The sequence below is a fragment of the Schistocerca gregaria genome, chromosome X, assembly GCF_023897955.1.
Source record: "Schistocerca gregaria isolate iqSchGreg1 chromosome X, iqSchGreg1.2, whole genome shotgun sequence".
Lineage (NCBI taxonomy): Eukaryota > Metazoa > Arthropoda > Insecta > Orthoptera > Acrididae > Schistocerca > Schistocerca gregaria.
The window spans coordinates 15,488,327-15,515,199 of record NC_064931.1 but is presented as its reverse complement, the minus strand read 5'-3'; positions in this window follow the sequence as shown (position 1 = coordinate 15,515,199).

Sequence of the window (26,873 nt, the reverse complement as noted above, 5' to 3'; positions counted from 1 at the left end):
CATATCGCTTCTGGCAGACGACGCAGTAAGAAAAAATGTTGGACTGGGTGAGCAATTGGGACGAGTAACTAAGACTCTCTTAAGGTAGCCAATGCCTCGTTACTAATGTTTCGATTAAGATATCTCGAATAACCCCTGTGAGGAGTAACGATCACTTCTTTATGATACACAACTAGTGACATATCGCTTCTGGCAGACTGGTCGCAGTATGAAAAAATGCTGGACTGGGTGAGCAATTGGGACGAGTAACTATGACTCTCTCAAGGTAGCCAATGTCTCGTTACTAATGGTTTCGATGAAGATATCTCGAATAACCCCTGCGAGGAGAAACGATCACTCTTTTATGATACACAACTAGTGACATATCGCTTCTGGCAGACTGGTCGCAGTAAGAAAAAATGTTGGACTGGGTGAGCAATTGGGACGGGTATCTATGACTCTCTTAAGGTAGCCAATGCCTCGTTACTAGGGTTTCCATTAAGATATCTCGAATAACCCCTGGGAGGTGAAACGATGACTCTTTTATGATACACAACTAGTGACATATCGCTTCTGGCAGACTGGTCGCAGTAAGAAAAAATGTTGGACTTAGTGAGCAGTTGTGACGAGTAACTATGACTCTCTTAAGGTAGCCAATGCCTCGTTTCTAGGGTTTCGATTAAGATATCTCGAATAACCCCTGGGAGGAGTAGCAACCACTCTTTTATGATACACAACTAGTGACATATCGCTTCTGGCAGACTGGCTGCAGTAAGAAAAAATGTTGGACTGGGTGAGCTATTGGGACGAGTAACTATGACGCTCTTAAGGTAGCCAATGCCTCGTTACTAGGATTTCGATTAAGATATCTCGAATAACCCCTGGGAGGAGTAACGATCACTCCTTTATTATACACAGCTAGTGACATATCGCATCTGGCAGACTGGTCGCTGTAAGAAAAAATGTTGGACTGGGTGAGCAATTGGGACGAGTAACTATGACTCTCTTAAGTTAGCCAATGTCTCGTTACTAATGGTTTCGATGAAGATATCTCGAATAACCCCTGGGAGGAGAAACGATCACTCTTTTATGATACACAACTTGTGACATATCGCTTCTGGCAGACTGGCCACAGTAAGAAAAAATGTTGGATTGGGTGAGCAATTGGGACGAGTAACTATGACTCTCTTAAGGTAGCCAATGCCTCGTTACTAGGGCTTCCATTAAGATATCTCGAATAACCCCTGGGTGGAGTAGCGACCACTCTCTTATGATACACAACTAGTGACATATCGCTTCTGGCAGACAACGCAGTAAGAAAAAATGTTGGACAGGGTGAGCAATTGGGACGAGTAACTATGACTCTCTTAAGGTAGCCAATGCCTCGTTACTAATGTATCGATTAATATATCTCGAATAACCCCTGTGAGGAGTAACGATCACTCCTTTATGATACACAACTAGTGACATATCGCTTCTGGCAGACTGGTCGCAGTAAGAAAAAATGCTGGACTGGGTGAGCAATTGGGACAAGTAACTATGACTCTCTTAAGGTAGCCAATGTCTCGTTACTAATGGTTTCGATGAAGATATCTCGAATAACCCCTGGGAGGAGAAACGATCACTCTTTTATGATACACAACTAGTGACATATCGCTTCTGGCAGACTGGCCGCAGTAAGAAAAAACGTTTTATTGGGTGAGCAATTGGGACGACTAACTATGACTCTCTTAAGGTAGCCAATGCCTCGTTACTAGGGTTTCCATTAAGATAACTCGAATAACCCCTGGGAGGAGTAACGATGCCTCTTTTATGATACACAACTAGTGACATATTGCTTCTGGCAGACTGGCCACAGTAAGAAAAAATGGCAGTTGGGTGAGCAATTGGGACCTGTAACTATGACTCTCCTAAGGCAGCCAATGCCTCGTTACTAGGGTTTCGATTAAGATATCTCGAATAACCCCTGGGAGGAGTAACGATCACTCCTTTATGATACGCAACTAGTGACATATCGCTTCTGGCAGAATGGTCGCAGTAAGAAAAAATGTTTAACTGAGTGAGAAATTGGAACGAGTAACTATGACTCTCTTAAGGTAGCCAATGTCTCGTTACTAATGGTTTCGATGAAGATATCTCGAATAACCCCTGGGAGGAGAAACGATGACTCTTTTATGATACACAACTAGTGACATGTGGCTTCTGGCAGACTGGCTGCAGTAAGAAAAAATGTTGGACTGGGTGAGCTATTGGGACGAGTAACTATGACGCTCTTAAGGTAGCCAATGCCTCGTTACTAGGGTTTCGATTAAGATATCTCGAATAACCCCTGGGAGGAGTAACGATCACTCCTTTATGATACGCAACTAGTGACATATCGCTTCTGGCAAACGGGTCGCAGTAAGATAAAATGTTTAACTGGGTGAGAAATTGGGACGAGTAACTATGACTCTCTTAAGGTAGCCAATGTCTCGTTACTAGGGTTTCGATTAAGATATCTCGAATAACCCCTGGGAGGAGAAACGATAACTCTTTTATGATACACAACTAGTGACATATCGCTTCTGGCAGACGACGCAGTAAGAAAAAATGTTGGACTGGGTGAGCAATTGGGACGAGTAACTAAGACTCTCTTAAGGTAGCCAATGCCTCGTTACTAATGTTTCGATTAAGATATCTCGAATAACCCCTGTGAGGAGTAACGATCACTTCTTTATGATACACAACTAGTGACATATCGCTTCTGGCAGACTGGTCGCAGTATGAAAAAATGCTGGACTGGGTGAGCAATTGGGACGAGTAACTATGACTCTCTCAAGGTAGCCAATGTCTCGTTACTAATGGTTTCGATGAAGATATCTCGAATAACCCCTGCGAGGAGAAACGATCACTCTTTTATGATACACAACTAGTGACATATCGCTTCTGGCAGACTGGTCGCAGTAAGAAAAAATGTTGGACTGGGTGAGCAATTGGGACGGGTATCTATGACTCTCTTAAGGTAGCCAATGCCTCGTTACTAGGGTTTCCATTAAGATATCTCGAATAACCCCTGGGAGGTGAAACGATGACTCTTTTATGATACACAACTAGTGACATATCGCTTCTGGCAGACTGGCCACAGTAAGAAAATATGGCAGACTGGGTGAGCAATTGGGACGAGTAACTATGACTCTCTTAAAGTAGCCAATGCCTCGTTACTAGGGTTTCGATTAAGATATCTCGAATAACCCCTGGGAGGAGGAACGATGATTCTTTTATGATACACAACTAGTGTCATGTCGCTTCTGGCATACTGGCCGCAGTAAGAAAAAATGTTGGACTTAGTGAGCAGTTGTGACGAGTAACTATGACTCTCTTAAGGTAGCCAATGCCTCGTTTCTAGGGTTTCGATTAAGATATCTCGAATAACCCCTGGGAGGAGTAGCAACCACTCTTTTATGATACACAACTAGTGACATATCGCTTCTGGCAGACTGGCTGCAGTAAGAAAAAATGTTGGACTGGGTGAGCTATTGGGACGAGTAACTATGACGCTCTTAAGGTAGCCAATGCCTCGTTACTAGGATTTCGATTAAGATATCTCGAATAACCCCTGGGAGGAGTAACGATCACTCCTTTATTATACACAGCTAGTGACATATCGCATCTGGCAGACTGGTCGCTGTAAGAAAAAATGTTGGACTGGGTGAGCAATTGGGACGAGTAACTATGACTCTCTTAAGTTAGCCAATGTCTCGTTACTAATGGTTTCGATGAAGATATCTCGAATAACCCCTGGGAGGAGAAACGATCACTCTTTTATGATACACAACTTGTGACATATCGCTTCTGGCAGACTGGCCACAGTAAGAAAAAATGTTGGATTGGGTGAGCAATTGGGACGAGTAACTATGACTCTCTTAAGGTAGCCAATGCCTCGTTACTAGGGCTTCCATTAAGATATCTCGAATAACCCCTGGGTGGAGTAGCGACCACTCTCTTATGATACACAACTAGTGACATATCGCTTCTGGCAGACAACGCAGTAAGAAAAAATGTTGGACAGGGTGAGCAATTGGGACGAGTAACTATGACTCTCTTAAGGTAGCCAATGCCTCGTTACTAATGTATCGATTAATATATCTCGAATAACCCCTGTGAGGAGTAACGATCACTCCTTTATGATACACAACTAGTGACATATCGCTTCTGGCAGACTGGTCGCAGTAAGAAAAAATGCTGGACTGGGTGAGCAATTGGGACAAGTAACTATGACTCTCTTAAGGTAGCCAATGTCTCGTTACTAATGGTTTCGATGAAGATATCTCGAATAACCCCTGGGAGGAGAAACGATCACTCTTTTATGATACACAACTAGTGACATATCGCTTCTGGCAGACTGGCCGCAGTAAGAAAAAACGTTTTATTGGGTGAGCAATTGGGACGACTAACTATGACTCTCTTAAGGTAGCCAATGCCTCGTTACTAGGGTTTCCATTAAGATAACTCGAATAACCCCTGGGAGGAGTAACGATGCCTCTTTTATGATACACAACTAGTGACATATTGCTTCTGGCAGACTGGCCACAGTAAGAAAAAATGGCAGTTGGGTGAGCAATTGGGACCTGTAACTATGACTCTCCTAAGGCAGCCAATGCCTCGTTACTAGGGTTTCGATTAAGATATCTCGAATAACCCCTGGGAGGAGTAACGATCACTCCTTTATGATACGCAACTAGTGACATATCGCTTCTGGCAGAATGGTCGCAGTAAGAAAAAATGTTTAACTGAGTGAGAAATTGGAACGAGTAACTATGACTCTCTTAAGGTAGCCAATGTCTCGTTACTAATGGTTTCGATGAAGATATCTCGAATAACCCCTGGGAGGAGAAACGATGACTCTTTTATGATACACAACTAGTGACATGTGGCTTCTGGCAGACTGGCTGCAGTAAGAAAAAATGTTGGACTGGGTGAGCTATTGGGACGAGTAACTATGACGCTCTTAAGGTAGCCAATGCCTCGTTACTAGGGTTTCGATTAAGATATCTCGAATAACCCCTGGGAGGAGTAACGATCACTCCTTTATGATACGCAACTAGTGACATATCGCTTCTGGCAAACGGGTCGCAGTAAGATAAAATGTTTAACTGGGTGAGAAATTGGGACGAGTAACTATGACTCTCTTAAGGTAGCCAATGTCTCGTTACTAGGGTTTCGATTAAGATATCTCGAATAACCCCTGGGAGGAGAAACGATAACTCTTTTATGATACACAACTAGTGACATATCGGTTCTGGCAGACTGGCCACAGTAAGAAAAAATGTTGGACTGGGTGAGCAATTGGGACGAGTAACTAAGACGCTCTTAAGGTTGCCAATGCCTCGTTACTAGGATTTCGATTAAGATATCTCGAATAACCCCTGGGAGGAGTAACGATCACTCCTTTATGATACACAACTAGTGACATATCGCTTCTGGCAGACTGGTCGCAGTAAGAAAAAATGTTGGACTGGGTGAGCGATTGGGACGAGTAACTATGACTCTCTTAAGGTAGCCAATGTCTCGTTACTAATGGTTTCGATGAAGATATCTCGAATAACCCCTGGGAGGAGAAACGATCACTCTTTTATGATACACAACTAGTGACATATCGGTTCTGGCAGACTGGCCACAGTAAGAAAAAATGTTGGACTGGGTGAGCAATTGGGACGAGTAACTATGACGCTCTTAAGGTTGCCAATGCCTCGTTACTAGGATTTCGATTAAGATATCTCGAATAACCCCTGGGAGGAGTAACGATCACTCCTTTATGATACACAACTAGGACATATCGCTTCTGGCAGACTGGACGCAGTAAGAAAAAATGTTGGACTGGGTGAGCTATTGGACGAGTAACTATGACTCTCTTAAGGTAGCCAATGTCTCGTTACTAATGGTTTCGATGAAGATATCTCGAATAACCCCTGGGAGGAGAAACGATCACTCTTTTATGATACACAACTAGTGACATATCACTTCTGGCAGACTGGTCGCAGTAAGAAAAAATGTTGGACTGGGTGCGCAATTGGGACGAGTAACTATGACTCTCTTAAGGTAGCCAATGTCTCGTTACTAGGGGTTCGATTAAGATATCCCGAATAACCCCTGGGAGGAGCAACGATCACTCTTTTATGATACACAACTAGTGACATATCGGTTCTGGCAGACTGGCCACAGTAAGAAAAATTGGCAGACTGGGTGAGCAATTGTGACGAGTAACTATGACTCTCCTAAGGCAGCCAATGCCTCGTTACTAGGGTTTCGATTAAGATATCTCGAATAACCCCTGGGAGGAGAAACGATCACTCTTTTATGATACACAACTAGTGACATGTCGCTTCTGGCAGACTGGCCGCAGTAATGAAAAATGGCAGACTTTGGGAGCAATTGTGACGAGTAACTATGACTCTCTTAGGGTAGCCAATGCCATGTTACTAGGGTGTCGATTAAGATATCTCGAATAACCCCTGGGAGGAGTAACGATGACTCTTTTATGATACACAACTAGCGACATATCGCTTCGGGCAGACTGGCCACAGTAAGAAAAAATGGCAGTCTGGGTGAGCAATTTTGACGAGTAACTATGACTCTCTTAAGGTAGCCAATGCCTCGTTTCTAGGGTTTCCATTAAGATATCTCGAATAACCCCTGGGTGGAGTAGCGACCACTCTCTTATGATACACAACTAGTGACATATCGCTTCTGGCAGACGACGCAGTAGGAAAAAATGTTGGACTGGGTGAGCAATTGGGACGAGTAACTATGACTTTCTTAAGGTAGCCAATGCCTCGTTACTAGGGTTTCCATTAAGATAACTCGAATAACCCCTGGGAGGAGTAACGATGCCTCTTTTATGATACACAACTAGTGACATATTGCTTCTGGCAGACTGGCCACAGTAAGAAAAAATGGCAGTTGGGTGAGCAATTGGGACCAGTAACTATGACTCTCCTAAGGCAGCCAATGCCTCGTTACTAGGGTTTCGATTAAGATATCTCGAATAACCCCTGGGAGGAGTAACGATCACTCCTTTATGATACGCAACTAGTGACATATCGCTTCTGGCAGACTGGTCGCAGTAAGAAAAAATGTTTAATGAGTGAGAAATTGGAACGAGTAACTATGACTCTCTTAAGGTAGCCAATGTCTCGTTACTAATGGTTTCGATGAAGATATCTCGAATAACCCCTGGGAGGAGAAACGATGACTCTTTTATGATACACAACTAGTGACATGTGGCTTCTGGCAGACTGGCTGCAGTAAGAAAAAATGTTTAACTGGGTGAGAAATTGGGACGAGTAACTATGACTCTCTTAAGGTAGCCAATGTCTCGTTACTAGGGTTTCGATTAAGTTATCTCGAATAACCCCTGGGAGGAGCAACGATCACTCTTTTATGATACACAACTAGTGACATATCGCTTCTGGCAGACTGGTCGCAGTAAGAAAAAATGTTGGACTGGGTGAGCAATTGGGACGGGTATCTATGACTCTCTTAAGGTAGCCAATGCCTCGTTACTAGGGTTTCCATTAAGATATCTCGAATAACCCCTGGGTGGTGTAACGATGACTCTTTTTATGATACACAACTAGTGACATATCGCTTCTGGCAGACTGGCCACAGTAAGAAAAAATGTTGGACTGGGTGAGCAATTGGGACGAGTAACTATGACATTCTTAAGGTAGCCAATGCCTCGTTACTAGGATTTCCATTAAGATATCTCGAATAACCCCTGGGAGGAGTAACGATGACTCTTTTATGATACACAAATAGTGACATATCGCTTCTGGCAGACTGGCCACAGTAAGAAAAAATGGCAGACTGGGTGAGCAATTGTGACGAGTAACTATGACTCTCCTAAGGCAGCCAATGACTCGTTACTAGGGTTTCGATTAAGATATCTCGAATAACCCCTGGGAGGAGAAACGATCACTCTTGTATGATACACAACTAGTCACATGTCGCTTCTGTCAGACTGGCCGCAGTAATAAAAAATGGCAGACTTTGGGAGCAATTGTGACGAGTAACTATGACTCTCTTAGGGTAGCCAATGCCTCGTTACTAGGGTTTCGATGAAGATATCTCGAATAACCCCTGGGAGGAGTAACGATGACTCTATTATGATACACAACTAGTGACATATCGCTTCGGGCAGACTGGCCACAGTAAGACAAAATGGCAGTCTGGGTGAGCAATTGGGACGAGTAACTATGACTCTCTTAAGGTAGCCAATGCCTTGTTTCTAGGGTTTCCATTAAGATATCTCGAATAACCCCTGGGTGGAGTAGCGACCACTCTCTTATGATACACAACTAGTGACATATCGCTTCTGGCAGACGACGCAGTAAGAAAAAATGTTGGACTGGGTGAGCAATTGGGACGAGTAACTATGACTCTCTTAAGGTAGCCAATGCCTCGTTACTAGGGTTTCCATTAAGATAACTCGAATAACCCCTGGGAGGAGTAACGATGCCACTTTTATGATACACAACTAGTGACATATTGCTTCTGGCAGACTGGCCACAGTAAGAAAAAATGGCAGTTGGGTGAGCAATTGGGACGAGTAACTATGACTCTCCTAAGGCAGCCAATGCCTCGTTACTAGGATTTACATTAAGATATCTCGAATAACCCCTGGGAGGAGTAACGATGACTCTTTTATGATACACAAATAGTGACATATCGCTTCTGGCAGACTGGCCACAGTAAGAAAAAATGTTGGACTGGGTGAGCAATTGTGACGAGTAACTATGACTCTCCTAAGGCAGCCAATGCCTCGTTACTAGGGTTTCGATTAAGATATCTCGAATAACCCCTGGGAGGAGAAACGATGACTCTTTTATGATACACAACTAGTGACATGTCGCTCCTGGCAGACTGGCCGCAGTAAGAAAAAATGGCAGACTTTGGGAGCAATTGTGACGAGTAACTATGACTCTCTTAGGGTAGCCAATGCCTCGTTACTAGGGTTTCGATGAAGATATCTCGAATAACCCCTGGGAGGAGTAACGATGACTCTTTTATGATACACAACTAGTTACATATCGCTTCTGGCAGACTGGCCACAGTAAGAAAAAATGGCAGTCTGGGTGAGCAATTGGAACGAGTAACTATGACACTCCTAAGGTAGCCAATGCCTCGTTACTAGGGTTTTTATTAAGATATCTCGAATAACCCCTCGGAGGAGAAACGATGACTCTTTTATGACACACAACTTGTGACATATCGCTTCTGGCAGTCTGGCCACAATAAGAAAAAATGGCAGACTGGGTGAGCAATTGGGACGAGTAACTATGACTCTCTTAAGGTAGCCAATGCCTCGTTACTAGGGCTTCCATTAAGATATCTCGAATAACCCCTGGGTGGAGTAGCGACCACTCTCTTATGATACACAACTAGTGACATATCGCTTCTGGCAGACGACGCAGTAAGAAAAAAAGTTGGACAGGGTGAGCAATTGGGACGAGTAACTATGACTCTCTTAAGGTAGCCAATGCCTCGTTACTAATGTTTCGATTAATATATCTCGAATAACCCCTGTGAGGAGTAACGATCACTCCTTTATGATACACAACTAGTGACATATCGCTTCTGGCAGACTGGTCGCAGTAAGATAAAATGCTGGACTGGGTGAGCAATTGGGACGAGTAACTATGACTCTCTTAAGGTAGCCAATGTCTCGTTACTAATGGTTTCGATGAAGATATCTCGAATAACCTCTGGGAGGAGAAACGATCACTCTTTTATGATACACAACTAGTGACATATCGCTTCTGGCAGACTGGCCGCAGTAAGAAAAAACGTTTTATTGGGTGAGCAATTGGGACGACTAACTATGACTCTCTTAAGGTAGCCAATGCCTCGTTACTAGGGTTTCGATTAAAATATATCGAATAACCCCTGGGAGGAGTAACGATCACTCTTTTATGATACACAACTAGTGACATATCGCTTCTGGCAGACTGGTCGCAGTAAGAAAAAATGTTGGACTGGGTGAGCAATTGGGACGGGTATCTATGACTCTCTTAAGGTAGCCAATGCCTCGTTACTAGGGTTTCCATTAAGATATCTCGAATAACCCCTGGGTGGTGTAACGATGACTCTTTTTATGATACACAACTAGTGACATATCGCTTCTGGCAGACTGGCCACAGTAAGAAAAAATGTTGGACTGGGTGAGCAATTGGGACGAGTAACTATGACATTCTTAAGGTAGCCAATGCCTCGTTACTAGGATTTCCATTAAGATATCTCGAATAACCCCTGGGAGGAGTAACGATGACTCTTTTATGATACACAAATAGTGACATATCGCTTCTGGCAGACTGGCCACAGTAAGAAAAAATGGCAGACTGGGTGAGCAATTGTGACGAGTAACTATGACTCTCCTAAGGCAGCCAATGACTCGTTACTAGGGTTTCGATTAAGATATCTCGAATAACCCCTGGGAGGAGAAACGATCACTCTTGTATGATACACAACTAGTCACATGTCGCTTCTGTCAGACTGGCCGCAGTAATAAAAAATGGCAGACTTTGGGAGCAATTGTGACGAGTAACTATGACTCTCTTAGGGTAGCCAATGCCTCGTTACTAGGGTTTCGATGAAGATATCTCGAATAACCCCTGGGAGGAGTAACGATGACTCTATTATGATACACAACTAGTGACATATCGCTTCGGGCAGACTGGCCACAGTAAGACAAAATGGCAGTCTGGGTGAGCAATTGGGACGAGTAACTATGACTCTCTTAAGGTAGCCAATGCCTTGTTTCTAGGGTTTCCATTAAGATATCTCGAATAACCCCTGGGTGGAGTAGCGACCACTCTCTTATGATACACAACTAGTGACATATCGCTTCTGGCAGACGACGCAGTAAGAAAAAATGTTGGACTGGGTGAGCAATTGGGACGAGTAACTATGACTCTCTTAAGGTAGCCAATGCCTCGTTACTAGGGTTTCCATTAAGATAACTCGAATAACCCCTGGGAGGAGTAACGATGCCACTTTTATGATACACAACTAGTGACATATTGCTTCTGGCAGACTGGCCACAGTAAGAAAAAATGGCAGTTGGGTGAGCAATTGGGACGAGTAACTATGACTCTCCTAAGGCAGCCAATGCCTCGTTACTAGGGTTTCGATTAAGATATCTCGAATAACCCCTGGGAGGAGTAACGATCACTCCTTTATGATACGCAACTAGTGACATATCGCTTCTGGCAGACTGGTCGCAGTAAGAACAAATGTTTAACTGGGTGAGAAATTGGGACGAGTAACTATGACTCTCTTAAGGTAGCCAATGTCTCGTTACTAATGGTTTCGATGAAGATATCTGGAATAACCCCTGGGAGGAGAAACGATGACTCTTTTATGATACACAACTAGTGACATGTGGCTTCTGGCAGACTGGCTGCAGTAAGAAAAAATGTTGGACTGGGTGAGCTATTGGGACGAGTAACTATGACTCTCTTAAGGTAGCCAATGCCTCGTTACTAGGGTTTCGATTAAGATATCTCGAATAACCCCTGGGAGGAGTAACGATCACTCCTTTATGATACGCAACTAGTGACATATCGCTTCTGGCAGACTGGTCGCAGTAAGAAAAAATGTTTAACTGGGTGAGAAATTGGGACGAGTAACTATGACTCTCTTAAGGTAGCCAATGTCTCGTTACTAGGGTTTCGATTAAGATATCTCGAATAACCCCTGGGAGGAGAAACGATAACTCTTTTATGATACACAACTAGTGACATATCGGTTCTGGCAGACTGGCCACAGTAAGAAAAAATTTTGGACTGGGTGAGCAATTGGGACGAGTTACTATGACTCTCTTAAGATAGCCAATGTCTCGCTACTAATGGTTTCGATGAAGATATCTCGAATAACCCCTGGGAGGAGAAACGATCACTCTTTTATGATACACAACTAGTGACATATCGCTTCTGGCAGACTGGCTTCAGTAAGAAAAAATGTTGGACTGGGTGAGCTATTGGGACGAGTAACTATCACTCTCTACAGGTAGCCAATGCCTCGTTACTAGGGTTTCGATTAAGATATCTCGAATAACCCCTGGGAGGAGCAACGATCACTGTTTTATGATACACAACTAGTGACATATCGGTTCTGGCAGACTGGCCACAGTAAAAAAAAATGTTGGACTGGGTGAGCAATAGGGACGAGTAACTATGACTCTCTTAAGGTAGCCAATGCCTCGTTACTAGGATTTTAATTAAGATAACTCGAATAACCCCTGGGAGGAGTAACGATGACTCTTTTATGATACACAAATAGTGACATATCGCTTCTGGCAGACTGGACACAGTAAGAAAAAATGGCAGACTGGGTGAGCAATTGTGACGAGTAACTATGACTCTCCTAAGGCAGCCAATGCCTCGTTACTAGGGTTTCGATTAAGATATCTCGAATAACCCCTGGGAGGAGAAACGATGACTCTTTTATGATACACGACTAGTGACATGTCGCTTCTGGCAGACTGGCCGCAGTAAGAAAAAATGGCAGACTTTTTGAGCAATTGTGACGAGTAACTATGACTCTCTTAGGGTAGCCAATGCCTCGTTACTAGGGTTTCGATGAAGATATCTCGAATAACCCCTGGGAGGAGTAACGATGACTCTATTATGATACACAACTAGTGACATATCGCTTCTGGCAGACTGGCCACAGTAAGAAAAAATGGCAGTCTGGGTGAGCAATTGGAACGAGTAACTATGACTCTCCTAAGGTAGCCAGTGCCTCGTTACTAGGGTTTTGATTAAGATATCTCGAATAACCCCTGGGAGGAGAAACGATCACTCTTTTATGATACACAACTAGTGACATGTCGCTTCTGGCAGACTGGCCACAGTAAGAAAAAATGGCAGACTGGGTGAGCAATTGGGACGAGTAACTATGACTCTCTTAAGGTAGCCAATGCCTCGTTACTAGGGCTTCCATTAAGATATCTCGAATAAACCCTGGGTGGAGTAGCGACCACTCTCTTATGATACACAACTAGTGACATATCGCTTCTGGCAGACGACGCAGTAAGAAAAAATGTTGGACTGGGTGAGCAATTGGGACGAGTAACTATGACTCTCTTAAGGTAGCCAATGCCTCGTTACTAATGTTTCGATTAAGATATCTCGAATAACCCCTGTGAGGAGTAACGATCACTCCTTTATGATACACAACTAGTGACATATCGCTTCTGGCAGACTGGTCGCAGTAAGAAAAAATGCTGGACTGGGTGAGCAATTGGGACGAGTAACTATGACTCTCTTAAGGTAGCCAATGTCTCGTTACTAATAGTTTCGATGAAGATATCTCGAATAACCCCTGGGAGGAGAAACGATCACTCTTTTATGATACACAACTAGTGACATATCGCTTCTGGCAGACTGGCCGCAGTAAGAAAAAACGTTTTATTGGGTGAGCAATTGGGACGACTAACTATGACTCTCTTAAGGTAGCCAATGCCTCGTTACTAGGGTTTCGATTAAAATATATCGAATAACCCCTGGGAGGAGTAACGATCACTCTTTTATGATACACAACTAGTGACATATCGCTTCTGGCAGACTGGTCGCAGTAGGAAAAAATGTTGGACTGGGTGAGCAATTGGGACGGGTATCTATGACTCTCTTAAGGTAGCCAATGCCTCGTTACTAGGGTTTCCATTAAGATATCTCGAATAACCCCTGGGAGGTGTAACGATGACTCTTTTATGATACACAACTAGTGACATATCGCTTCTGGCAGACTGGCCACAGTAAGAAAAAATGTTGGACTGGGTGAGCAATTGGGACGAGTAACTATGACTTTCTTAAGGTAGCCAATGCCTCGTTACTAGGATTTCCATTAAGATATCTCGAATAACCCCTGGGAGTAGTAACGATGACTCTTTTATGATACACAAATAGTGACATATCGCTTCTGGCAGACTGGCCACAGTAAGAAAAAATGGCAGACTGGGTGAGCAATTGTGACGAGTAACTATGACTCTCCTAAGGCAGCCAATGCCTCGTTACTAGGGTTTCGATTAAGATATCTCGAATAACCCCTGGGTGGAGAAACGATCACTCTTGTATGATACACAACTAGTGACATGTCGCTTCTGTCAGACTGGCCGCAGTAATAAAAAATGGCAGACTTTGGGAGCAATTGTGACGAGTAACTATGACTCTCTTAGGGTAGCCAATGCCTCGTTACTAGGGTTTCGATGAAGATATCTCGAATAACCCCTGGGAGGAGTAACGATGACTCTATTATGATACACAACTAGTGACATATCGCTTCGGGCAGACTGGCCACAGTAAGACAAAATGGCAGTCTGGGTGAGCAATTGGGACGAGTAACTATGACTCTCTTAAGGTAGCCAATGCCTTGTTTCTAGGGTTTCCATTAAGATATCTCGAATAACCCCTGGGTGGAGTAGCGACCACTCTCTTATGATACACAACTAGTGACATATCGCTTCTGGCAGACGACGCAGTAAGAAAAAATGTGGGACTGGGTGAGCAATTGGGACGAGTAACTATGACTCTCTTAAGGTAGCCAATGCCTCGTTACTAGGGTTTCCATTAAGATAACTCGAATAACCCCTGGGAGGAGTAACGATGCCACTTTTATGATACACAACTAGTGACATATTGCTTCTGGCAGACTGGCCACAGTAAGAAAAAATGGCAGTTGGGTGAGCAATTGGGACGAGTAACTATGACTCTCCTAAGGCAGCCAATGCCTCGTTACTAGGGTTTCGATTAAGATATCTCGAATAACCCCTGGGAGGTGTAACGATGACTCTTTTATGATACACAACTAGTGACATATCGCTTCTGGCAGACTGGCCACAGTAAGAAAAAATGTTGGACTGGGTGAGCAATTGGGACGAGTAACTATGACTTTCTTAAGGTAGCCAATGCCTCGTTACTAGGATTTCCATTAAGATATCTCGAATAACCCCTGGGAGTAGTAACGATGACTCTTTTATGATACACAAATAGTGACATATCGCTTCTGGCAGACTGGCCACAGTAAGAAAAAATGGCAGACTGGGTGAGCAATTGTGACGAGTAACTATGACTCTCCTAAGGCAGCCAATGCCTCGTTACTAGGGTTTCGATTAAGATATCTCGAATAACCCCTGGGTGGAGAAACGATCACTCTTGTATGATACACAACTAGTGACATGTCGCTTCTGTCAGACTGGCCGCAGTAATAAAAAATGGCAGACTTTGGGAGCAATTGTGACGAGTAACTATGACTCTCTTAGGGTAGCCAATGCCTCGTTACTAGGGTTTCGATGAAGATATCTCGAATAACCCCTGGGAGGAGAAACGATCACTCTTTTATGATACACAACTAGTGACATATCGCTTCTGGCAGACTGGTCGCAGTAAGAAAAAATGTTTAACTGGGTGAGAAATTGGGACGAGTAACTATGACTCTCTTAAGGTAGCCAATGTCTCGTTACTAATGGTTTCGATGAAGATATCTCGAATATCCCCTGGGAGGAGAAACGATGACTCTTTTATGATACACAACTAGTGACATGTGGCTTCTGGCAGACTGGCTGCAGTAAGAAAAAATGTTGGACTGGGTGAGCTATTGGGACGAGTAACTATGACTCTCTTAAGGTAGCCAATGCCTCGTTACTAGGGTTTCCATTAAGATATCTCGAATAACCCCTGGGAGGTGTAATGATGACTCTTTTATGATACACAACTAGTGACATATCGCTTCTGGCAGACTGGCCACAGTAAGAAAAAATGTTGGACTGGGTGAGCAATTGGGACGAGTAACTATGACTCTCTTAAGTTAGCCAATGTCTCGTTACAAATGGTTTCGATGAAGATATCTCGAATAACCCCTGGGAGGAGAAACGATGACTCTTTTATGATACACAACTAGTGGCATGTGGCTTCTGGCAGACTGGCTGCAGTAAGAAAAAATGTTGGACTGGGTGAGCTATTGGGACGACTAACTATGACTCTCTTAAGGTAGCCAATGCCTCGTTACTAGGGTTTCGATTAAGATATCTCGAATAACCCCTGGGAGGAGTAACGATCACTCTTTTATGATACACAACTAGTGACATATCGCTTCTGGCAGACTGGCTGCAGTAAGAAAAAATGTTGGACTGGGTGAGCTATTGGGACGAGAACTATGACGCTCTTAAGGTAGCCAATGCCTCGTTACTAGGATTTCGATTAAGATACCTCGAATAACCCCTGGGAGGAGTAACGATCACTCCTTTATGATACACAGCTAGTGACATATCGCATCTGGCAGACTGGTCGCTGTAAGAAAAAATGTTGGACTGGGTGAGCAATTGGGACGAGTAACTATGACTCTCTTAAGTTAGCCAATGTCTCGTTACTAATGGTTTCGATGAAGATATCTCGAATAACCCCTGGGAGGAGAAACGATCACTCTTTTATGATACACAACTTGTGACATATCGCTTCTGGCAGACTGGCCACAGTAAGAAAAAATGTTGGACTGGGTGAGCAATTGGGACGAGTAACTATGACTTTCTTAAGGTAGCCAATGCCTCGTTACTAGGATTTCCATTAAGATATCTCGAATAACCCCTGGGAGTAGTAACGATGACTCTTTTATGATACACAAATAGTGACATATCGCTTCTGGCAGACTGGCCACAGTAAGAAAAAATGGCAGACTGGGTGAGCAATTGTGACGAGTAACTATGACTCTCCTAAGGCAGCCAATGCCTCGTTACTAGGGTTTCGATTAAGATATCTCGAATAACCCCTGGGTGGAGAAACGATCACTCTTGTATGATACACAACTAGTGACATGTCGCTTCTGTCAGACTGGCCGCAGTAATAAAAAATGGCAGACTTTGGGAGCAATTGTGACGAGTAACTATGACTCTCTTAGGGTAGCCAATGCCTCGTTACTAGGGTTTCGATGAAGATATCTCGAATAACCCCTGGGAGGAGTAACGATGACTCTATTATGATACACAACTAGTGACATATCGCTTCGGGCAGACTGGCCACAGTAAGACAAAATGGCAGTCTGGGTGAGCAATTGGGACGAGTAACTATGACTCTCTTAAGGTAGCCAATGCCTTGTTTCTAGGGTTTCCATTAAGATATCTCGAATAACCCCTGGGTGGAGTAGCGACCACTCTCTTATGATACACAACTAGTGACATATCGCTTCTGGCAGACGACGCAGTAAGAAAAAATGTGGGACTGGGTGAGCAATTGGGACGAGTAACTATGACTCTCTTAAGGTAGCCAATGCCTCGTTACTAGGGTTTCCATTAAGATAACTCGAATAACCCCTGGGAGGAGTAACGATGCCACTTTTATGATACACAACTAGTGACATATTGCTTCTGGCAGACTGGCCACAGTAAGAAAAAATGGCAGTTGGGTGAGCAATTGGGACGAGTAACTATGACTCTCCTAAGGCAGCCAATGCCTCGTTACTAGGGTTTCGATTAAGATATCTCGAATAACCCCTGGGAGGAGTAACGATCACTCCTTTATGATACGCAACTAGTGACATATCGCTTCTGGCAGACTGGTCGCAGTAAGAAAAAATGTTTAACTGGGTGAGAAATTGGGACGAGTAACTATGACTCTCTTAAGGTAGCCAATGTCTCGTTACTAATGGTTTCGATGAAGATATCTCGAATAACCCCTGGGAGGAGAAACGATGACTCTTTTATGATACACAACTAGTGACATGTGGCTTCTGGCAGACTGGCTGCAGTAAGAAAAAATGTTGGACTGGGTGAGCTATTGGGACGAGTAACTATGACTCTCTTAAGGTAGCCAATGCCTCGTTACTAGGGTTTCCATTAAGATATCTCGAATAACCCCTGGGAGGTGTAATGATGACTCTTTTATGATACACAACTAGTGACATATCGCTTCTGGCAGACTGGCCACAGTAAGAAAAAATGTTGGACTGGGTGAGCAATTGGGACGAGTAACTATGACTCTCTTAAGTTAGCCAATGTCTCGTTACAAATGGTTTCGATGAAGATATCTCGAATAACCCCTGGGAGGAGAAACGATGACTCTTTTATGATACACAACTAGTGACATGTGGCTTCTGGCAGACTGGCTGCAGTAAGAAAAAATGTTGGACTGGGTGAGCTATTGGGACGACTAACTATGACTCTCTTAAGGTAGCCAATGCCTCGTTACTAGGGTTTCGATTAAGATATCTCGAATAACCCCTGGGAGGAGTAACGATCACTCTTTTATGATACACAACTAGTGACATATCGCTTCTGGCAGACTGGCTGCAGTAAGAAAAAATGTTGGACTGGGTGAGCTATTGGGACGAGTAACTATGACGCTCTTAAGGTAGCCAATGCCTCGTTACTAGGATTTCGATTAAGATACCTCGAATAACCCCTGGGAGGAGTAACGATCACTCCTTTATGATACACAGCTAGTGACATATCGCATCTGGCAGACTGGTCGCTGTAAGAAAAAATGTTGGACTGGGTGAGCAATTGGGACGAGTAACTATGACTCTCTTAAGTTAGCCAATGTCTCGTTACTAATGGTTTCGATGAAGATATCTCGAATAACCCCTGGGAGGAGAAACGATCACTCTTTTATGATACACAACTTGTGACATATCGCTTCTGGCAGACTGGCCACAGTAAGAAAAAATGTTGGACTGGGTGAGCAATTGGGACGAGTAACTATGACTCTCTTAAGGTAGCCAATGCCTCGTTACTAGGTCTTCCATTAAGATATCTCGAATAACCCCTGGGTGGAGTAGCGACCACTCTCTTATGATACACAACTTGTGACATATCGCTTCTGGCAGACGACGCAGTAAGAAAAAATGTTGGACAGGGTGAGCAATTGGGACGAGTAACTATGACTCTCTTAAGGTAGCCAATGCCTCGTTACTAATGTTTCGATTAAGATATCTCGAATAACCCCTGTGAGGAGTAACGATCACTCCTTTATGATACACAACTAGTGACATATCGCTTCTGGCAGACTGGTCGCAGTAAGAAAAAATGCTGGACTGGGTGAGCAATTGGGACGAGTAACTATGACTCTCTTAAGGTAGCCAATGTCTCGTTACTAATGGTTTCGATGAAGATATCTCGAATAACCTCTGGGAGGAGAAACGATCACTCTTTTATGATACACAACTAGTGACATATCGCTTCTGGCAGACTGGCCGCAGTAAGAAAAAACGTTTTATTGGGTGAGCAATTGGGACGACTAACTATGACTCTCTTAAGGTAGCCAATGCCTCGTTACTAGGGTTTCGATTAAAATATATCGAATAACCCCTGGGAGGAGTAACGATCACTCTTTTATGATACACAACTAGTGACATATCGCTTCTGGCAGACTGGTCGCAGTAAGAACAAATGTTTAACTGGGTGAGAAATTGGGACGAGTAACTATGACTCTCTTAAGGTAGCCAATGTCTCGTTACTAATGGTTTCGATGAAGATATCTGGAATAACCCCTGGGAGGAGAAACGATGACTCTTTTATGATACACAACTAGTGACATGTGGCTTCTGGCAGACTGGCTGCAGTAAGAAAAAATGTTGGACTGGGTGAGCTATTGGGACGAGTAACTATGACTCTCTTAAGGTAGCCAATGCCTCGTTACTAGGGTTTCGATTAAGATATCTCGAATAACCCCTGGGAGGAGTAACGATCACTCCTTTATGATACGCAACTAGTGACATATCGCTTCTGGCAGACTGGTCGCAGTAAGAAAAAATGTTTAACTGGGTGAGAAATTGGGACGAGTAACTATGACTCTCTTAAGGTAGCCAATGTCTCGTTACTAGGGTTTCGATTAAGATATCTCGAATAACCCCTGGGAGGAGAAACGATAACTCTTTTATGATACACAACTAGTGACATATCGGTTCTGGCAGACTGGCCACAGTAAGAAAAAATTTTGGACTGGGTGAGCAATTGGGACGAGTAACTGTGATGCTCTTAAGGTTGCCAATGCCTCGTTACTAGGATTTCGATTAAGATATCTCGAATAACCCCTGGGAGGAGTAACGATCACTCCTTTATGATACACAACTAGTGACATATCGCTTCTGGCAGACTGGTCGCAGTAAGAAAAAATGTTGGACTGGGTGAGCAATTGGGACGAGTTACTATGACTCTCTTAAGATAGCCAATGTCTCGTTACTAATGGTTTCGATGAAGATATCTCGAATAACCCCTGGGAGGAGAAACGATCACTCTTTTATGATACACAACTAGTGACATATCGCTTCTGGCAGACTGGCTTCAGTAAGAAAAAATGTTGGACTGGGTGAGCTATTGGGACGAGTAACTATCACTCTCTTAAGGTAGCCAATGCCTCGTTACTAGGGTTTCGATTAAGATATCTCGAATAACCCCTGGGAGGAGCAACGATCACTGTTTTATGATACACAACTAGTGACATATCGGTTCTGGCAGACTGGCCACAGTAAAAAAAAATGTTGGACTGGGTGAGCAATAGGGACGAGTAACTATGACTCTCTTAAGGTAGCCAATGCCTCGTTACTAGGATTTTAATTAAGATAACTCGAATAACCCCTGGGAGGAGTAACGATGACTCTTTTATGATACACAAATAGTGACATATCGCTTCTGGCAGACTGGACACAGTAAGAAAAAATGGCAGACTGGGTGAGCAATTGTGACGAGTAACTATGACTCTCCTAAGGCAGCCAATGCCTCGTTACTAGGGTTTCGATTAAGATATCTCGAATAACCCCTGGGAGGAGAAACGATGACTCTTTTATGATACACGACTAGTGACATGTCGCTTCTGGCAGACTGGCCGCAGTAAGAAAAAATGGCAGACTTTTTGAGCAATTGTGACGAGTAACTATGACTCTCTTAGGGTAGCCAATGCCTCGTTACTAGGGTTTCGATGAAGATATCTCGAATAACCCCTGGGAGGAGTAACGATGACTCTATTATGATACACAACTAGTGACATATCGCTTCTGGCAGACTGGCCACAGTAAGAAAAAATGGCAGTCTGGGTGAGCAATTGGAACGAGTAACTATGACTCTCCTAAGGTAGCCAGTGCCTCGTTACTAGGGTTTTGATTAAGATATCTCGAATAACCCCTGGGAGGAGAAACGATCACTCTTTTATGATACACAACTAGTGACATGTCGCTTCTGGCAGACTGGCCACAGTAAGAAAAAATGGCAGACTGGGTGAGCAATTGGGACGAGTAACTATGACTCTCTTAAGGTAGCCAATGCCTCGTTACTAGGGCTTCCATTAAGATATCTCGAATAAACCCTGGGTGGAGTAGCGACCACTCTCTTATGATACACAACTAGTGACATATCGCTTCTGGCAGACGACGCAGTAAGAAAAAATGTTGGACTGGGTGAGCAATTGGGACGAGTAACTATGACTCTCTTAAGGTAGCCAATGCCTCGTTACTAATGTTTCGATTAAGATATCTCGAATAACCCCTGTGAGGAGTAACGATCACTCCTTTATGATACACAACTAATGACATATCGCTTCTGGCAGACTGGTCGCAGTAAGAAAAAATGCTGGACTGGGTGAGCAATTGGGACGAGTAACTATGACTCTCTTAAGGTAGCCAATGTCTCGTTACTAATGGTTTCGATGAAGATATCTCGAATAACCCCTGGGAGGAGAAACGATCACTCTTTTATGATACACAACTAGTGACATATCGCTTCTGGCAGACTGGCCGCAGTAAGAAAAAACGTTTTATTGGGTGAGCAATTGGGACGACTAACTATGACTCTCTTAAGGTAGCCAATGCCTCGTTACTAGGGTTTCGATTAAAATATATCGAATAACCCCTGGGAGGAGTAACGATCACTCTTTTATGATACACAACTAGTGACATATCGCTTCTGGCAGACTGGTCGCAGTAAGAAAAAATGTTGGACTGGGTGAGCAATTGGGACGGGTATCTATGACTCTCTTAAGGTAGCCAATGCCTCGTTACTAGGGTTTCCATTAAGATATCTCGAATAACCCCTGGGAGGTGTAACGATGACTCTTTTATGATACACAACTAGTGACATATCGCTTCTGGCAGACTGGCCACAGTAAGAAAAAATGTTGGACTGGGTGAGCAATTGGGACGAGTAACTATGACTTTCTTAAGGTAGCCAATGCCTCGTTACTAGGATTTCCATTAAGATATCTCGAATAACCCCTGGGAGTAGTAACGATGACTCTTTTATGATACACAAATAGTGACATATCGCTTCTGGCAGACTGGCCACAGTAAGAAAAAATGGCAGACTGGGTGAGCAATTGTGACGAGTAACTATGACTCTCCTAAGGCAGCCAATGCCTCGTTACTAGGGTTTCGATTAAGATATCTCGAATAACCCCTGGGTGGAGAAACGATCACTCTTGTATGATACACAACTAGTGACATGTCGCTTCTGTCAGACTGGCCGCAGTAATAAAAAATGGCAGACTTTGGGAGCAATTGTGACGAGTAACTATGACTCTCTTAGGGTAGCCAATGCCTCGTTACTAGGGTTTCGATGAAGATATCTCGAATAACCCCTGGGAGGAGTAACGATGACTCTATTATGATACACAACTAGTGACATATCGCTTCGGGCAGACTGGCCACAGTAAGACAAAATGGCAGTCTCGGTGAGCAATTGGGACGAGTAACTATGACTCTCTTAAGGTAGCCAATGCCTTGTTTCTAGGGTTTCCATTAAGATATCTCGAATAACCCCTGGGTGGAGTAGCGACCACTCTCTTATGATACACAACTAGTGACATATCGCTTCTGGCAGACGACGCAGTAAGAAAAAATGTGGGACTGGGTGAGCAATTGGGACGAGTAACTATGACTCTCTTAAGGTAGCCAATGCCTCGTTACTAGGGTTTCCATTAAGATAACTCGAATAACCCCTGGGAGGAGTAACGATGCCACTTTTATGATACACAACTAGTGACATATTGCTTCTGGCAGACTGGCCACAGTAAGAAAAAATGGCAGTTGGGTGAGCAATTGGGACGAGTAACTATGACTCTCCTAAGGCAGCCAATGCCTCGTTACTAGGGTTTCGATTAAGATATCTCGAATAACCCCTGGGAGGAGTAACGATCACTCCTTTATGATACGCAACTAGTGACATATCGCTTCTGGCAGACTGGTCGCAGTAAGAAAAAATGTTTAACTGGGTGAGAAATTGGGACGAGTAACTATGACTCTCTTAAGGTAGCCAATGTCTCGTTACTAATGGTTTCGATGAAGATATCTCGAATAACCCCTGGGAGGAGAAACGATGACTCTTTTATGATACACAACTAGTGACATGTGGCTTCTGGCAGACTGGCTGCAGTAAGAAAAAATGTTGGACTGGGTGAGCTATTGGGACGAGTAACTATGACTCTCTTAAGGTAGCCAATGCCTTGTTACTAGGGTTTCCATTAAGATATCTCGAATAACCCCTGGGAGGTGTAATGATGACTCTTTTATGATACACAACTAGTGACATATCGCTTCTGGCAGACTGGCCACAGTAAGAAAAAATGTTGGACTGGGTGAGCAATTGGGACGAGTAACTATGACTCTCTTAAGTTAGCCAATGTCTCGTTACAAATGGTTTCGATGAAGATATCTCGAATAACCCCTGGGAGGAGAAACGATGACTCTTTTATGATACACAACTAGTGACATGTGGCTTCTGGCAGACTGGCTGCAGTAAGAAAAAATGTTGGACTGGGTGAGCTATTGGGACGACTAACTATGACTCTCTTAAGGTAGCCAATGCCTCGTTACTAGGGTTTCGATTAAGATATCTCGAATAACCCCTGGGAGGAGTAACGATCACTCTTTTATGATACACAACTAGTGACATATCGCTTCTGGCAGACTGGCTGCAGTAAGAAAAAATGTTGGACTGGGTGAGCTATTGGGACGAGTAACTATGACGCTCTTAAGGTAGCCAATGCCTCGTTACTAGGATTTCGATTAAGATACCTCGAATAACCCCTGGGAGGAGTAACGATCACTCCTTTATGATACACAGCTAGTGACATATCGCATCTGGCAGACTGGTCGCTGTAAGAAAAAATGTTGGACTGGGTGAGCAATTGGGACGAGTAACTATGACTCTCTTAAGTTAGCCAATGTCTCGTTACTAATGGTTTCGATGAAGATATCTCGAATAACCCCTGGGAGGAGAAACGATCACTCTTTTATGATACACAACTTGTGACATATCGCTTCTGGCAGACTGGCCACAGTAAGAAAAAATGTTGGACTGGGTGAGCAATTGGGACGAGTAACTATGACTCTCTTAAGGTAGCCAATGCCTCGTTACTAGGGCTTCCATTAAGATATCTCGAATAACCCCTGGGTGGAGTAGCGACCACTCTCTTATGATACACAACTTGTGACATATCGCTTCTGGCAGACGACGCAGTAAGAAAAAATGTTGGACAGGGTGAGCAATTGGGACGAGTAACTATGACTCTCTTAAGGTAGCCAATGCCTCGTTACTAATGTTTCGATTAAGATATCTCGAATAACCCCTGTGAGGAGTAACGATCACTCCTTTATGATACACAACTAGTGACATATCGCTTCTGGCAGACTGGTCGCAGTAAGAAAAAATGCTGGACTGGGTGAGCAATTGGGACGAGTAACTATGACTCTCTTAAGGTAGCCAATGTCTCGTTACTAATGGTTTCGATGAAGATATCTCGAATAACCTCTGGGAGGAGAAACGATCACTCTTTTATGATACACAACTAGTGACATATCGCTTCTGGCAGACTGGCCGCAGTAAGAAAAAACGTTTTATTGGGTGAGCAATTGGGACGACTAACTATGACTCTCTTAAGGTAGCCAATGCCTCGTTACTAGGGTTTCGATTAAAATATATCGAATAACCCCTGGGAGGAGTAACGATGACTCTTTTATGATACACAACTAGTGACATATCGCTTCTGGCAGACTGGTCGCAGTAAGAAAAAATGTTTGACTGGGTGAGCAATTGGGACGGGTATCTATGACTCTCTTAAGGTAGCCAATGCCTCGTTACTAGGGTTTCCATTAAGATATCTCGAATAACCCCTGGGAGGTGTAACGATGACTCTTTTATGATACACAACTAGTGACATATCGCTTCTGGCAGACTGGCCACAGTAAGAAAAAATGTTGGACTGGGTGAGCAATTGGGACGAGTAACTATGACTTTCTTAAGGTAGCCAATGCCTCGTTACTAGGATTTCCATTAAGATATCTCGAATAACCCCTGGGAGGAGTAACGATGACTCTTTTATGATACACAAATAGTGACATATCGCTTCTGGCAGACTGGCCACAGTAAGAAAAAATGGCAGACTGGGTGAGCAATTGTGACGAGTAACTATGACTCTCCTAAGGCAGCCAATGACTCGTTACTAGGGTTTCGATTAAGATATCTCGAATAACCCCTGGGAGGAGAAACGATCACTCTTGTATGATACACAACTAGTCACATGTCGCTTCTGTCAGACTGGCCGCAGTAATAAAAAATGGCAGACTTTGGGAGCAATTGTGACGAGTAACTATGACTCTCTTAGGGTAGCCAATGCCTCGTTACTAGGGTTTCGATGAAGATATCTCGAATAACCCCTGGGAGGAGTAACGATGACTCTATTATGATACACAACTAGTGACATATCGCTTCGGGCAGACTGGCCACAGTAAGACAAAATGGCAGTCTGGGTGAGCAATTGGGACGAGTAACTATGACTCTCTTAAGGTAGCCAATGCCTTGTTTCTAGGGTTTCCATTAAGATATCTCGAATAACCCCTGGGTGGAGTAGCGACCACTCTCTTATGATACACAACTAGTGACATATCGCTTCTGGCAGACGACGCAGTAAGAAAAAATGTGGGACTGGGTGAGCAATTGGGACGAGTAACTATGACTCTCTTAAGGTAGCCAATGCCTCGTTACTAGGGTTTCCATTAAGATAACTCGAATAACCCCTGGGAGGAGTAACGATGCCACTTTTATGATACACAACTAGTGACATATTGCTTCTGGCAGACTGGCCACAGTAAGAAAAAATGGCAGTTGGGTGAGCAATTGGGACGAGTAACTATGACTCTCCTAAGGCAGCCAATGCCTCGTTACTAGGGTTTCGATTAAGATATCTCGAATAACCCCTGGGAGGAGTAACGATCACTCCTTTATGATACGCAACTAGTGACATATCGCTTCTGGCAGACTGGTCGCAGTAAGAACAAATGTTTAACTGGGTGAGAAATTGGGACGAGTAACTATGACTCTCTTAAGGTAGCCAATGTCTCGTTACTAATGGTTTCGATGAAGATATCTGGAATAACCCCTGGGAGGAGAAACGATGACTCTTTTATGATACACAACTAGTGACATGTGGCTTCTGGCAGACTGGCTGCAGTAAGAAAAAATGTTGGACTGGGTGAGCTATTGGGACGAGTAACTATGACTCTCTTAAGGTAGCCAATGCCTCGTTACTAGGGTTTCGATTAAGATATCTCGAATAACCCCTGGGAGGAGTAACGATCACTCCTTTATGATACGCAACTAGTGACATATCGCTTCTGGCAGACTGGTCGCAGTAAGAAAAAATGTTTAACTGGGTGAGAAATTGGGACGAGTAACTATGACTCTCTTAAGGTAGCCAATGTCTCGTTACTAGGGTTTCGATTAAGATATCTCGAATAACCCCTGGGAGGAGAAACGATAACTCTTTTATGATACACAACTAGTGACATATCGGTTCTGGCAGACTGGCCACAGTAAGAAAAAATTTTGGACTGGGTGAGCAATTGGGACGAGTAACTGTGATGCTCTTAGTGTTGCCAATGCC